At 49.6% G+C, this 16,145-nt stretch overlaps 1 protein-coding gene and 1 pseudogene across 4 annotated transcripts in view; both read left to right on the top strand.

Annotated features, from left to right (window-relative positions):
• Positions 1 to 16,145, top strand: part of LOC115636545 — a 1,011,845-nt pseudogene that overhangs the window by 331,828 nt on the left and 663,872 nt on the right.
• The window catches only part of LOC115636662 (zinc finger protein 3-like), a 438,128-nt gene continuing 425,504 nt past the window's right edge, over positions 3,522 to 16,145 (top strand). For 2 of the 4 annotated variants that reach the window (XR_003997011.1, XR_003997010.1), the window contains exons 1-3: positions 3,522 to 3,725; positions 4,920 to 4,992; positions 15,182 to 15,264. The gene's annotated coding sequence lies outside the window, so the exon portion shown is untranslated. Of the gene's footprint in view, positions 3,726 to 4,919; positions 5,021 to 15,181; positions 15,265 to 16,145 lie in introns of all 4 variants that reach the window. The other 2 variants (XR_003997012.1, XM_030537058.1) reach the window with 2 other exon arrangements.

The following is a 16,145-nucleotide window of genomic DNA, read 5'->3' as shown; positions in this document are numbered from 1 at the left end:
AGTGCCCAGCAGGAACAACAGCAGCAGCCCTCTCCCTCCTTCCTCTAGAGCAGAGCAGTCGAAGGAAGAGCCAGTACTGGCCCCAGGAGAAGTAGGTGTCTGCTCCCTGAGGGACCAGAGCAGGGGCTGCACTAGAGTAATCAGGAACCTGCTAGAACCAATTAAGGCAGACAGGCTGATTAGATCATCTGCAGTCAATCAAGGCAGGCTAAACAGGGCACCTGGGTTTAAAAAGGAGCTCACTTCAGTCAGGCAGGGGGAGTCAGAGAAGAGCAAGTGTGTGTGAGGAGTTGAGAGTGAGAGGGTGTTCTGCTGGAGGACTAAGGAGTACAAGTGTTATCAGACACCAGGAGGAAGGTCTTGTGGTGAGGATAAAGAAGATGTTTGGAGGAGGCCATGGGGAAGTAGCCCAGGGAGTTGTAGCTGTCATGCAGCTATTACAGGAGGTACTATAGACAGCTGTAATCCACAGGGCAGAGTAGAGGGTGGGCCTGGGTTTCCTCCCAACTCCTGATCAGACACAGGAGGAGTTGACCCATACTGTGGGGAAGATCACTGAGGTGAGTAAATCTGCCAGTAAGTGCAGGACCCACCAAGGTAGAGGAGGAACTTTGTCACAGTGGATAGAAAGTTATCATGTGGCTGGGGAATGCTGGGCAGTGCTGGAGCCAGGATTCTGGCATAAGCTGATGAGATAGAAAGAACATGGTTAATAGCAGTTCCCAGAGCCTCCATCCATGGGTCCCCAAGCATCCCCAGAACCCAGACCCCCCAGCCAGGTTCCCACTAGATAGTCCCTGGGATCCAACCCCCAGAATCACTGGCTAGACACCCCAGATACCCCTCAGAGCCTCACTGGCCAGACAACCCCCACCAGATCTTCACTACCAGGCTGGGAACCCCAAAAGGTTCCCCTAGCAAGAGCCCCCAATAGCCAGGAACCCCTCCTCCCCCCAAGGGGACCCCAATTGGGAACTCACTGCCTGTCTGGGATTCCCCCATTGGCTGCCTAGAACCCCTTCAGCAGAAAGGTAAGAAATGTCCATGCCCTGCCACAAGCAAATAATGGTCACCATGGATCCACCCCAAGGTGCCCACATCTTAGCAATGTGGGAAACAGCCCCTCACAGAGGCTATTTGTCATGCGGTTTGAGATATTTCTGGACCCACACTGCTCTCAGAGTGAACTTCTTATCCTTTGCCAGCTGCAGAAAAGGGTCCAGCCAACTCTCCCACTACCAGCTGGGAACCGCTGATCCCCCCGAAACAGAGGGAGGCCTCTGGCTTTGATGGGTATTAAATAGGTGGCTGGTCTCTTTCATCAGCAAATATTTTAACAGAGGTAAAGGAGGCAACAAATGATCCTCAAAGGAGAGGGGAAAGATGATCACTGGACAATTTAACACCCTGCAACATCCAGGATGGAGAAGAACTCAGGGCAACAGGTTCCCTTGAAGGAAGAAGTTGCTAGAATTTAGAAACATGGGGAACAGCCCCACACATGAAAAGATTTTTAATTGATATTTGATAATGATGTAGAAAGAGGGAAATCCTGAGCTTTGAGATCAATGTTCAGAAATGAAAGAGGGTGGAAATCTAAGCAATTTTGGATACATTTTTGCCAATTATAGAGAGGGAAGTGTAAAATCGGAGGGATTTTACACTCAGATTGTACCTCTTACCGACAACTGATATATTTCACATCAATATTTGATAAATTAATAGAGCAGAAATGGACAACATTTGCAAACATGTTATATCCATGCTCAAGAATCTGAGGAAAGGTATAAATCTCAGATTCTTTGTATTTTACCATTAAAGAGACGGGGGAAAAAATCTGAGGGCATATTCACTTAGAAATAGACAACTAAAGAGAAGTGGGGCAAATGTTTAGGGTATTTTATATCAGTCTTTGAGATTTGCAGAGAAAACATGTCACAAACTAAGGAATTGATAACATGAGAGAAAAACACCAAGATCTGAGGGGGATTTTATGTTGCTATTAAATAACTAAAGGGAAAAGGGGGACTGTTTGACTGGATTTTATGAGACTGTCCAATACATAAACACAAAGTGATGGTTTCCCTCACTGCCACCATTCACATGGGCAGCTGGGAGCCCTTTGAGGAGCTGATTTAAGAAGGTAAGGGAGGGGGAGCTGGAGTTGGAAGACTCTTTGGACAAAGGAAAGGGGGAGCAGTGGGTGATGGGCAGATGACTGGAAACTGAGGGCTGGGAAAAACTCTGTTGATACTTTAGGGACAGGAAGTGGGATTAGGAAACTAGGGTCTGGGCAGTCCCCATGAGGGACACATGCTCTTCCTGTCCCCGCCCTGGCAGAGAAAGGGCATCTCATCCCATCCCCACTCCAGGGCAGCCATGTTTTGAGGAATGACTCAGGGCAACAATTTCCCACCTAAATAAGGACAAATCGCTGCACATAAAATGGGTGGGGAAAACTGCCACATCAGAGAGATTTTAAATTGACACTTGAGAAGTATGGAGAGACCAGGGCAAAATTGGGGGAGACTAGAGAGCTGATCATTTGGGGGGAAACTCCCTGGATTTTATAGCCACGTATGATAATGGGAGAAAAGGGGAAAAACTTGAGAGATGTTGTATGTCGAGGGGTGGGGGGGGGAAGTGGCACAAACAAAGAACTTACCTCCCCTAGGGGAATTTCCTGGCTGCACAAAATAGTTCAAATTTCCCGCCCCAATGACCTTCCCCTCTGAGCAACCCCGACTCACCCCCTCCTCCCCACGAGCTCAACTCCTGCTCCTCCCCCCATCCCGGATTTTGCTATTTAGCCCGCTCCTAATCCAGCCTCCAGCCGCCTGATCCCCACCCCCCCGACCATCAATTTCCTGCTCAGACCCTGGCACCTCCCTGCTCCTCCCACTGCCCCTTCCCAGCCCCTGTCACTAGCGCCCAGCGGAACGTTACGGCTGATACGGGCAGGGGAAGGGCAGCGGCTTCAGCAGCTGTTACTGAGCATGCGCAGTGTCCCTGGAGTAGCACATTGCTATGGGGAGAGATTTAATACACCGCCCCCCCCAATCCCAGCAGGGCCGAGGCGGATCCTGCTGCAGCTCCCCTGGGGCCGAGGAAGCTCCGAGGCTTCTCCCAGGTCCCCGGGGCAGAGAATCATTTTCCCGCCCGGCCCCAGCGCCCCCCCCTGCCGGGGTCTCTCACTCACCGGGGGCTCCGGGCCGGGGCTGGGAGGGCAGCGCTCGGGGCTGCCCAGGGGGCGGGGCCCAGCTAGAGAAAGCCCCCCCCGGCCGAACACGGAGGGGTTAATGCCGGACCCCCCTACACAGACCCAGGAGCAGCAGCTGCTCAGCCCGGGCCCCGCTCACACGGAAGCGGCAGCAGCTTTGTTCTCCCGCCCCCAGCAGGGCTCGCACGGAGCATGCGCAGTTTCCCCTACTGAAACCCTTCCTTACCATTCTAGAAAGGGCGGAAGCGGCCCCTGGGCATGCTGGGAGATGTAGTTCGGGTTGCGTTCCCGGCTCTGGGCATGCGCATATCGGGGGAGGGGCGGAGTGTGATCAGCTGCTGGGTGAGCGCTTCGCTGCTGATGCTCCATTGTGACCTGGGATCTCGGGCGGAGCAGGAGGGTCTCTGTCGAGACCTCCATTAACCCCCCGTACCTGGCCCGGGTCCTGCTCCCGGTGGAGCCACCCTGGGCTCTGACCGCCTCGCTGCAGAGCTGCAGCCTCCAGGTACTGGAGCGAGCCCGGGGGCCGGGGCCGGGCGGTGACTCTGCCCCATTGTCCGGGGGGACCCGGCATCTCACAGCGCCGGGATCTGCTCCCTGGGGCCGCGACCGCGGGGGGCTCGGAGCTGCTGTCCCCGCAGGAGCCCAGCGCCCCCCGGGCCCGGCCAGGCTCTGCACTGGGGCCCCGTGGGGGGTCCCGGGGGAGGGGACCGTCTGCACTGGGGCCTTTGCATGGGGCCGGGGCGTATGGAAAGTGTCTGTGCAGCCAGGACGTGGCTTGGGGAAGAGAAGAGCCAGTGACCCCCGAGGAGCGGGGAGAGAAAAGGGAGGGGGGCTGAGATCCGCTGGGATTTACCAGTGCCCTTTCCCGTAGGGACCCCCCATCCTCTCCTGTCCTGCCCCCTTTCTCTCTAGAGAGCAACAAGCAACACCCAGGGTGACCCCATCTCCCTTCCCTCAAATCCCGGAGAAGTTCCCCGTTCTCCTCCCCTGATTGTGCCCCATTTTCTTTCCACTTTGCCAATGTCCAGTTCAAATCTCAGCTTTGGGGTGTTTCTCCCCATTTTTACTTCCGGTGATTTGTCCTTGTTTAGGTAGGAAATCTTCCCCTTAGTGATTTCTGAACTGAGCAAAGGGTTAATGGGTAGAGGCTGGGGGAGCCCTGAGACAAGGATACGCCTGGGCTGGGGGTGGGGGGCACTCTCTGTTTGCAACAGGGCATGGAAATGCCCAGGAAGAGAAGGGAGGAGCAAGGGTCCCCCATGGAGATAGCCCAGCCCCAGGTTTCCCTGTCCCAGCTACTTCCCCTCCTCCACCCTAACCAACCCAGAGCCCTTCCCCCCCAACTGCTGGTCACGTTCCCAGACCCCACAGCCATCCCCTCCCCAGAGCCAGCGACCTTCTGACTCCAGCCCCACTCCTTTCCCTTGTGAAAGCCACATCACCCAGGGCTCCCTGCCAGCCATGTGAATGTGAGGTAAGAAAAATTCGTCCCATTCTGATGTTGCTTCAATATCACTGTGAAAGCCCCTCAAATTTCCCCTCTTTTCTCTTGAGTGGTTGAATGGTGACATAAAATCTCCCCACATGTTAATACTTATCCCTTATATTGGCAAATAATTACTTTGTGCCCCATTTTCTCCTCAGTTCTGAAATACTGATATCAAATTCTCGAAAATCTTTCCTCTTTTCTCTCCAGGTGTCTGACTGAGATCAGGGCTCTTATCATACTGAGCATGGCCCAGTTCTGCCAGGCACTGAAGAGACCCCAGGTGAGATCAGACCCCACTGTAGTGCCAGGTAAAACTGAGACCTGGACCGAGATCACAGCCACTTTTGTGCCAAGCAGCGCACGACTGCGACCCAAAGTGCTGTGTCCATTGTGCTGGGCCCTTCAGAGATCTCGACTGAGATCTGTGTTCCCGTTGGGTCTGGCATTGCGATGACCCCGACCCAGGTCACGTTGCACCATTGTACTGGGCACTGCATAGACCCTAACAGAGATCCTGCCTCCACATTTTGCCAGTTGCTGCAGGGGCCCTAAACAAAATCAGGGATCCTGTAATGCCGGGAGTTGCAGAGACCTAACTGAGATCAGGCCCCCTGTTGGTCAGGGCCCCCATTGTGACAGATGTTGAACAGACACCAGGGGTATCTCTACTCTGTCATTAAAACCCCCCAGCTGGCCCATGACAGTTGGCTCAGGCAAAGGGGCTGTTTAATTGCAGTGTAGATGTCTGGGCTCAGGCTGGAGCCAGGCTGCAGGACCCTGCGAGGTGGGAGGGTGCCAGACCTTGGGCTACAGCCCCAGCCGGAACATCAACACCACAATTAAACAGCTCTGCAGCCTGAGCTGTGTGAGCCCAAGTCAGCAGGCATGAGCCAGCAACCGGTGTCTGACTGCAGCGTAGACGTGCCCACAGCGACAGAGAGGCCTTGCCACAGAAAGCTCAAAGGTTAAATAGGCAAATGGTGGGAGGCGACTCCCCATTTTACAGATGGGGAAACTGAAGACTCAGGGAGCTGAAGTAATTTGCTCAAGTTTTCATGGAGAATTTGGGCCAAAACTGGGAACTGAATCCAGATTGTTTGACTTCTTGGCTCTCCCCTTAACCCCAAGCCCAGCGTGTGTGTGTGTACAGCGTTGTTTTGGTCTGTGTTTGCCTTGCATTGGCTTCCAAGGGAGGCTGTGGAATTTCCTTCATTGAAGGTTTTTAAGACCAGGTCCATAGATACACCAATCTGGGAATGTCTGGAGATACTTGGTTCTGTCTGAGCACAGGGGGCTGGAGTAGACGACCTCTCAAGATCCCTTCCAGGCCTACATTGAAATAATTCTCTTTTGTGCTGTGTCCTGTTCTACGCTGACCTGTTTTACATGGTGCCATTTGGAACTGTGATTGCACCATGTTGTGTTGCATAGTTTTATGGTGCATTGTTTTGCTTCAGTGTGTTTGGTGCCTGTGTTGTGTTGGTTTGAGTTGAGTTCTTTTTCATTGTGTAATTTTGGCCTAGGGTGTGTTACTTAACATTGTGTTGTTTTCTTTTCCTTTGTATTGTTGTTTTATGCTGTGGTTTTTGTTGTTGTTTTTTCTGAATTGCCTGACGTTATGTTGTGGTGGGTTGTATTCTGTATGTTATGTGTTATACATATATATTGCATAGCATCATAGAAATGTAGAGGATCTCAAGATGTCATCCAGTCCAACTCTGTCTGCCGAGGCAGGACCAAGTATATGTAGATTATCTCCGACAGAGGTTTATGCTACCTGCTCTTAAAAACTTCCAGGGAAAGAGACTCCACAGCCCCCCTTGTAAGACTATTCTAGAGCTGAACTACCTTAGCTCTGGTGATACCCACACAGATTTTAGTGGTGTGCAGCTCTGGAGAGAGAGGAGACCCCAGTGGTGGGCAGCTGGGTAAATAGACTAAAGTTGGGACGAGAAACATGGACATGTCCAAGGTTATCCAGGCTGTCCATGACAGACCTAGAAATAGATCCCAGTTCTAGTGCCACCGTACTGTGGTTTCGGGCACTGAAGGTTTCTGCCACACTGGTGTTTTAGGCAGTGGTGCAAACCCTAAGTATAGACAGAATTTACACTAGTGCACTCTGATTGGCACTGGTGCACCATGTCCCTGTTTGAGGGCTTGCAGGAGGGGGGGGAAGGAGGAGGGGAGACGGGACAGTAACCTCACAGAGGCCTGGGGCTGGCTGAACAGTGCAGCTGGTAAGGGAGGGGCAGCAGTGAGTGCTGGAGGTCTGAGCCAGGAGCACAGCCCCACAGGACTGGACACTGACTTCTCCTGACCCAGGACACACACCCCAGCTGTGTGCTGGGACTGCAGCTGAGCTGCCTTGCCAAGACAGCCTGTGCATCCATGGACAAACCACCTCTTCCTGCAACCTAATACAATGGGGTCTGGGGACCTTTCCAAGCTGCACATGACGTGGCTCTGGCATTACTGGGGTCTGCTCCTGGCTCCGTCACTGACCTACTTGGTGGCCTCGGGGAAGTCACAGCCTCGCTCTGTTTTCCTCCTACCCATTATCTATTTAGATTGTGATCTCTTTGGGGCAAGGACTGTCCCTCTGTCTGTGCAGTGCCCATCGCAATGGCGGAGCTGATCTCAGTCAGGGTCTCTGCCGTGCGCAGCATGATGGGGCCCTGATCTCCATCAGTGTCTGTGCTACACAAGGCACAGTTTATAGACTCACAGAGTTTAAGGCCAGACCCGTAAAGGTGTATTTCAGATGAGGTCTCATCAGTGCCTTGTATAACGGTACTAACCCTTTCATGTGTCTGCTGGAAATACCTCGCCTGATGTATCCTAGGACTGCATTAACCTATTTCACGGCTGCATCACATTGGCAGCTCGTAATTATCTTGTGATCAACCAATACATATAGGTCTTTCTCCTCCTCTGTCACTTCCAATTGATAAATCCCCAGCTTATTGCAAAATTATGCACTTGGGGACTAACAACTAGAATTCGTGCACTATTAATTTTCATCTCATTTCTATTACTCCAGCTTTCAAGGACGTGCAGTTTTTCTTGTATGATTTTCTTGTCCTCCTTCATAATGGCAATCCCTCCCAGCTTTGTGTCACACTCTCACTTCATGTGCCAAGATCACTAATGAAGGTGTTGAGTAAGATTGGTCTCAAGACTGATCTGAGGAACTCCACCAGTAACTTCCCTCCAGCCTGACAACTCACATTCAATATGACCCCCTTGTAGACTCCCTTTTAACCAATTCCTTATTGACCTTTCCGTTCTCATATTAATCCTCATCTTCTCCAGTTTAACGAATAATTTCCCATGTGGAACTGTATCAAAAACCTTACTGATGTCCAGATCAGGTTTCTCTGGCACAAGCTACCTTTTGTAACACCATATTTTCATTCTTTATAGTGCTGAAGGCTGGAAGGAACTGTTAGCAGTGGGCTGAGAATGGCCATGTGGAGGTGGGGGAGGGGATGGCAGACAGTGGGGAGGCAGGAGGATGCGGCTTTGGAGGTGTATCTGGGATTGTGTTTCGTAGGAGTCCATGTCTCTGCTCCCTGTGGCTGTGGTGCCTTCCGTACCAAAGCAGCACCTCAGCAGAGCAGGCGCACACACCATAGCTCTGCTGGAACATGCAGCATTCGCTGCCAGACAGGCTGGGCGATTTTTCTGGGGCCCAGCTTGATATGCCTGGCTGGGGTGGATTCACTTGGACGAGGGTCTGGGGCTCTGATAGTTTGCGATGTTTCTTTTTGCATAGTCAGTTCTTTCCATTTATTGTTTTCCCCCGCCTATGCCCGATGTCACTCTCGTCTTAACTTGCTTTGGTTATTTCACTTCCAGCTTTTAAATGGGATCTAAGAATTGCAAAGTTGAATGAAAGATAAACAAACAGAACCATTTGAATGTTGGCCCCTAGCTGGTAGAACGATACCTCGTGAAGGTCTGCTGTAATTCCCTGGTTCCCTATAGCATTTTCTAGTGGAGCAGATAAAGCAATGTCTAAGAGCCAGGGCAAAAAGGCTCCTCAGGTGTTTGCTCTCTAAGGAACATGTCACCTTCCAGAGCTTGCAGTCTTTCAGGAGTGGTGCGCTGGGTTGTATTTAGGAACCTTAAAATAAAAGGAGAAGACGGCTGGTTCACAATATCCAGTGGAATCTTGCAAACAATTATACAAATGGACCCTACTGCTTTTAAAACAACATGGTATTAATACTGATTCAAAACTGAGATTAAAATTAAGATAAACGCATGAGAAATGAACTGACACCTACTTACCATTTCTTAATGCTTAAAATTTTAACACTCCCTCACACCATCTTTTTTTAAAAGCGATGCACAGCACAGTCAAGTTAATTCATGAAAGCACACCAATTCTTGACTGCTTTGTGTTGCATGAGCATCTGATTAAGCACCTAACTAAAACTGTACCACTGTAAGTGGAAATGCATCAACCCAACTTAGCTCCAAGGTGTTTAGATGTGAATGAAAAGTTTCTAAATGAAATACATGGCAGGATAGTCAATGGGAAAATACACAGGAGTGCCTCTACCCAGTCCTGTTGACTTTTTCTCCCAACTCCCCCGCCCTCGCATGAGTTCTGGCCTCTTGGTCAACTCCACTCCCAATCCCATGTCAGCTGTGTCCTCTCCCAGCCTAACTCATTTCTACTACAGTTCTTCATCCCCCTCATCCAGGCAGGGGGTTGGTGCTGCAGCACCCAAGGCACCTGCGTTAATCACTGTCCCACATACTGGGGCTATTTAAATTTCAGGGAATGATTTATCAGAGTTGCTCACTCTGGGAGGTGGGAGAGAGGAGAGGCTGAGAGGGGGTTTGCTTTGCACTCTCATGTTCAACCCTGGTAGCCTCCATATTACCTCATTCTCCACCCTCCCCCATGTGTCTCTGCTCATGTGTCAGAGTGTCACCTTCTGATCATATGCCACTGGCCTCCCCAGAGCTCCTAGACAGGAGCTACATCACAATGGGGTTACGATAGAGTAAAATACATCACAGGGACGGTGTAATTATCCTCAGCAAGCATTACAGTCTAGAATGCGAAACAATTAAAGTACTTCATTACTTAAAAGTACGCTTGAAAGGACTGGGTTTTTATTAATAAATTGCAGTAATTATCCTCACATCTCTTGTCAACTGTCTGAAATGGGCCATCTTGATTATCACTACAAAAGTTTTTTTCCCTGCTGATAATAGCTCATCTTAATTAATTAGCCTCTTAGAGTTGGTATGACAAATTCCACCTTTTCTTGTTCTGTATGTGTATATATCTTCTTACTATATGTTCCATTCTATGCATCTGGTGGGCTGTAGTCCACAAAAGCTTATGCTCAAATAAATTTCTTAGTCTCTAAGGTGCCTCAAGTATTCACTTGTACACACACAGATGGAAAAAATATTTATATAGGTATAATACAGAAATGCTTCTGGAGAAAGTCGAGTTTGATTTAAGAATATTTACATTGTATAGTTTGCATGTGACATTGACAATTGTGTTTGAACAGTTATAAAGATTTGGCTTTTCAAATCTCAATATTGGCTGTAATTAAATAATTGTTGTCTGACGATCCCCATAACTTCCCACAGCTCTGAACATTGAAATTCTAAACATTAAAAAAGAGATTTAAAATAACTATTGATATCATCAATTGAAATTAAAAAGAAGAAATAGACAAAATTATTTTTGCCAAACCCACTTAACAGCAATCACAATACACTGGAGGATGAGAAATTCACAGCTAAAGCACTCAACCTTAATTCTTCCATGTAGGTCCCATGGCAGATGGCTCTGGTGGCATCAAGTGGGTCCATTATGGCAGGGGAAGGTTGGGATAGTGTTTGAGATCAGGGTGAGGATGGGGAGTGGCTCCATGTCCACGAATGGAATTCACCTCTCCACCCCTCTGCAGAGCCCAGAAACTAAGGATTTATCCAGTGAAGTGAATTTCACTCTGGGTGACTTTGAGACAATCACTGAAAGATCCTTGTGCCTTCAGTTCTACACTGGCCACAAGAGTCTACTAGTTCTCCCTCCCCAGACTGCCAGGGGCAGCCAGGGAAATTAGTGGGTTATGGGAATTAGAAGATGAAAATACATTAAAAATGATGTGTGTTTATTCTTGTCCATAATCTCCATCCCTCTCTTAGCACATTAATCTTTCAGTCATTATGCGTCTTGACCAGTTATGAACTTTCTGTAGACACCTCACAGGATCATCCTCCAAGAGATGTTTGGAGTGGTAGGTTTGTCAGGTCTCAGGTGAGAACTGCTGGCAAAGACCAAGTGACCCTTTGCCAAGGGATCTCTGTGTCACTGGCTGACCCCCATAGGCCAGGGAGAGGACAACTTTCTGCCAATGGCCTTCAGGATGGGTGCTGAGTTCACTGCAGTGCCCTATTTCCCTTGTGCACGTCTGTGAGTCCCATTGCCCCTGTCCCGGGGTGCTACAGGGGCCTGTCCTTCTAGTGTGTCAGGGCTCCACCCTCTGCCTGAGGCCTGTGGCACTTTCTTCCTCTCGGGGCACCAGGCAAAACAGCAAAAGAGCTGACTCGGCAAACAAGGGTAAATAAAGGAATGGGAAAAAAAAGAAACTGTGGAGGGGGTTGGGGAGGGAAATGTGGACAGGTCCCTTCAGGATATGGGCCTCTCTTACGTCTGGGGCACTGGAAGTGTCTCAATCCCCTTCAGAGTTTACTGGGTCTCCAGCACAAGTTTCAACCTGTTCCCCCTTTAAGCTCCAGGGATCCCCACCCTTCCTCAGTGAAGGCCAGAGCCCCGAATGCTGCTAGCCCTCGTGTTGGGGCTGGAGATGCTCCACAGACTGTTCCCTTCCCAGGGTGGCTCCCCTCTGAGTAGTGTAGGCCTTTCCTGTTAACTCCTGCTCCAGTCCTGGCATAGTTTGCAGGTGTGGAGGGGCTGAGCCAGTCCAGACTAAAGCAGCAGTTTAACCCCTTCTGTTCCAGTGTGGGGTTTATATAGCCCTTCACAGGCTCCCAGACCCAGGGAATGGCCCCCTATCAACCCTATGGCTGATGTGATTGAGTGACCCACTGGCAGCATTGCCCTTGAGGGTGCTGTTCCCACTCCCTCCCCTCCCTTTTTACTGCCACCACAATGCCTGTCACCTTCACTTCTCAAGGGGTGACCCCCAGAAGGTGTCTTTTGTTATCCCTCTCCCTACCCCTCTAGGAGCCATTGTGCACGCCCTATCACTCACCTCCACCCGGAGACAAGATGGGTCATGGGGAACGGCTGATGCTTTGCCGGAGATCCATCATCACTGAAGGAGTGGCAGCCTTGACCCTCCTTGAAGGTTGCCAGGATGCTGATGTGCACTGGAGGAGAACTGGGGCTTGACTGAGTCCATGAACCATTTGGCCCACACTGTGTTACTGTAAAGCCTGCTCTGCATTGCTGCTGGTGGCCTTGTGCCCATAAGTCTCTGTAATGCTGTCTCCAGTGACTCGAGAGCAAGAGCACCAGCCTCAGGCAGACTGGTAAGAAGCAGGGAACAAACCCCAAATTGTGTGTGAGGTCTGTATGGAGATGTCACCAACCAAGTATCCAGTGTAAAAGCTTCAGGCTCTGTAACAACATTAACATGGAATCACAGACAGCCCTGTGGGTGATCCATATATCTCACCATGCAGGTGAGCTCACCTTTGTGACAAATGGTCCCTTACAGCCCCAACATGCTATAAAAACTCCACTGCCCATGTGGGCCACAGTCACTTGTTTTCTGCATATAAAAGCCAGGGCTGACATTAGGGGGCAGCAAGCAGGGCAACTACCTGTGGCCCCCACAAAGTTACATTGCTGAGGCTTTGACTTTAACCCCGGGTGATGGGGTTAAGGGCCCTGGACTGCAGTCCCATGCGCTGGGACTTCAGCTTTCTGCCCTGGGCCTCAGCGAGTCTGCTGGTCTTGCTTGGCAGCCCCCCTGAAACCTGCTCATGGCCCCCCAGTGGGCCCCAGACCCCTGGCTGAGAACCACTGCCTTACCCCACAAATCACAGCAATGTTCAGGTTACTGCCAGTCCCAAAGGACCAGTCACTTCCTTAGGTCAACTGAATCTTAGATCTTCCAACAAAGACAACACTTGTAGCCAGTCCTGTCATAACCTGTATTAAGATTTATTTAAAAGGAAACGAGAGTTATTTACAAAGTTAAAGCAGGTAATCCTATAGATGCAGATGAGTTGCAGTCTTAAACTTCAAAGGTAATAGAAGCTTCTATAATAAGCAAGCTCTACATATTCTTTAGGACTAACCCTGGCTAAGCAGCTGGGGATCTCTTCCTTATGCCTAGAAACTTTGCCCCCCAGAGTCCAAGCAGCATACAGATAATCAGTTCCTTCGGTATGGGGTTGTTCATCCCCTTCCTGCCATGTGCTCTGAGCTGCAAACTCAGCTAATGGGAGGTCAAGAGCACAACAACAGTCTTATGTCTTCTTTAACGTCCCATAATAGTCTATCTGGTATTGATGGACCTTTTCTGCCAGGCAGAGTGTAATGCATTCTGTTGCCAATCAGCCCTTCGCATAGGTAAAGTCTCTCTCCTGTCTCGTGATTTACAGAGCCACAGAGGCTCACAATGCAACTAGTCAGATGTTAACCCAGGCAGCAACTCACAAGCATTCAATAAAGTCTAAACACTAAACACATTCTTATGTTCAGTCTCTATGAGGAGTATCTACTCATTTGGACTCACTGGGGAACTACAGAAAGAAACAAGATGTGCTGAGGCAAGAAGGCCCAGTCTCAGAGCCCTCTGGGTCACGCTTCCCAAAAAGCTGAAACTGGGCCCAGCCGATGAAAGGGGCACTCCCAGGAGAGACTGTATAAAGGCTGGCACATCAAATAACTTAGTTAACCTGAGAGAGCTGCCTTGGGGATAATGACAGGGAGAATCCCCCGAGTGACTCCTTTGAGTCTGCTTGTCTCTGGCCTTTGGTTCATAGAATCACAGAACTGGAAGGGACCTCGAGAGGTAGCTAGTCCAGTCCCCTGCTTTCAAGGCAGGACTAAGTATTATCTAGACCAGGAGTGGCCAAACTGAGCCTGAGAAGGAGCCAGAATTTACCAATGTACATTGCGAAAAAAATCACAGTAATACGTCAGCAGCCCCCCATCCGCTCCCACCCATGGGAAGCCAGAGTAATCAGCACCTCCCCCTCCCTCCTCTCACCTCCTGATCAGCTGTTCATACTATGCAAGACAGAGGGCTGGGGGAAGGAAGGAGGGAACTGCAGGCTCAGGAAAGGGGGTGGGAAAGGGTGGAGTGGGGACAGGGCCTGTAGCTGAGTAGTGAACACACCCAGCACATTGGAAAGTTGGTGCCTGTAGCTCCAACCTCAGAATTGGTACGTATACAAGGAGCCACATACTCAATTCTAAAGTTCCACATGTTGGCCAACCCGATCTAGACCATCCCTGAGAGGTGTTTGTCAAGCCTGCTCTTAAAAGTCCCCAATGATGGAGATTCCATACCCTCCCTAGGCAATTTATTCCAGTGCTTAACCACTCTGACAGTTAGAGAGTTTTTCCTAATGTCCAACCTAAACCTTCCTTGCTGCAATTTAAGCCCATTGCTTTTTGTCCTGTCTGCAGAGGTTAAGAAGAACAATGTTTCTCCCTCCTCCTTGAAACAAACTTTTATGTACTTGAAAGCTGATCATATCTTTTCCAGACTAAAAAACCCACTTTTTTCAATCTTCCCTCATAGGTCATGTTTTCTAGACCTTTAATCATTTTTATTGCTCTTCTCTGGACTTTCTCCAATTTTTCCACATCTTTCCTGAAATGTGGAGTCCAGAACTGGATACATTACTCCAGTTGAGGCCTAATCAGTGCGGAGTAGAGCGGAAGAATTACTTCTCGTGTCTTGCTTACAATACTGCTGCTAATACATCTCAGAATTATACTTGCTTTTTTTGCAACAGTGTAACACTGTTGACTCATATTTAGCTTGTGGTCCACCCTGACTCCCAGATCTGTTTCTGCAGTACAGTTTCCTGGGTTGTCATTTCCTGTCTTGTATGTGTGCAACTGATTGTTCATTCCTAAGTGGAGTACTTTGGGTTTGTCCTTATTGAATTTCATCCTATGTACTTCAGACTATTTCTCCAGATGATTTTTAATTTTAATTCTGTCCTCCAAAGTACTTGCAACCCATCCCAGCTTGGTATTGTCCACAAACTTTATAAGTGTAACAGAGAGACTCTGCTACTGGGAGGGTTTCACCATGTCTCAGAGGGTTACACCCTGGTGGGAGGGAGCTAGGCCTGTACTGGAATAAGGTCACTGTGCTTCACAGTGTGGCAGAACCTAGAATGGCCATTATCAGGGGAAAATGCTGGGGGGAATCGACATGTGGAAGGGACAGAAACCCTGTCTGAATTCTCTCACATTGCCCTTCTTGCCCTGGCAGGCTACAGAATATCGTCTACGTTTCACTCCAAATCATCCCATACTCCCAGGGGGAAGGAAATGGCTGCAATGGAGCTGGCTCAGGTAAGGGAGAGGAGAAGTAAATGCATAGGATGGTGGGAGCTGCTAGAGGTGGTAGGAGGCAGGAACTATCTAGGGTGCGGAATGGGGGAGAAAGGATGTGACAAACCTGCTGAGACTTGTGTACTCTAGGGTGTGATGGGTTGTCACTCTGGGGTACAGTCTGGGGGGCTTCTGGGAACTGCAGTGCCCTCTAACCCTCAAGCTGGGCTGGCCCTTCTCACACTGCTTTGCTGGAGATTCAGCCAGCCTCTCCAGGTCCTGTTATCTGCCAACACGACGACGGCAGCTGGCACCATGTATCCAGCTAAGCTACCTGAGTGCTTTACCTAAGCCACTCAAGGACAGATAGAAGCCAAAAGCCAATTTCCCAGAGATAAGTGGTAGCAAACAGATCAAAGCAGATTACTTAACAAATAACCAAAACCTCAAACTAAACCTAATGTACTATCTGGATAGAAGTTTAATTAGCAATTTCTCACCCTGACTGATGATAGAAGCAGTCTACCAAGTTTCCATACACAAGCTAGAAATCCCTTTACCCTGGGACCAGCACTTCCCCCAGTTCAGTCTTTGTTCCTGAGGTGTTTCCATGAGTTTTCTTGTGTGCGGAGTGAGGGCAAGAGATGGTCACACAGACCCCTGATGTAGCTTTTCCATATGGTAGGAACCCTTTGTTCCAAACTCAGTTCCCAGTCTAGTTTGTTGAAAAATACAGGTACCAAAATGGAGTTTAGTGTCATGTGGTCTGGTCACATGTCCTAGCATGCCCTGCTGCCTCATAGTATCCATGACTGATAGGCTGGCTGAAACATTCACAGGAAGGCTAAGCTCTTCTACGGTCCATTATCTTTGTTGATGAGCCATGAACACTGTCTGGCTTC

Source organism: Gopherus evgoodei, chromosome 1, assembly GCF_007399415.2.
Source record: "Gopherus evgoodei ecotype Sinaloan lineage chromosome 1, rGopEvg1_v1.p, whole genome shotgun sequence".
Lineage (NCBI taxonomy): Eukaryota > Metazoa > Chordata > Testudines > Testudinidae > Gopherus > Gopherus evgoodei.
This window is presented reverse-complemented; position numbering and strand designations above follow the sequence as displayed.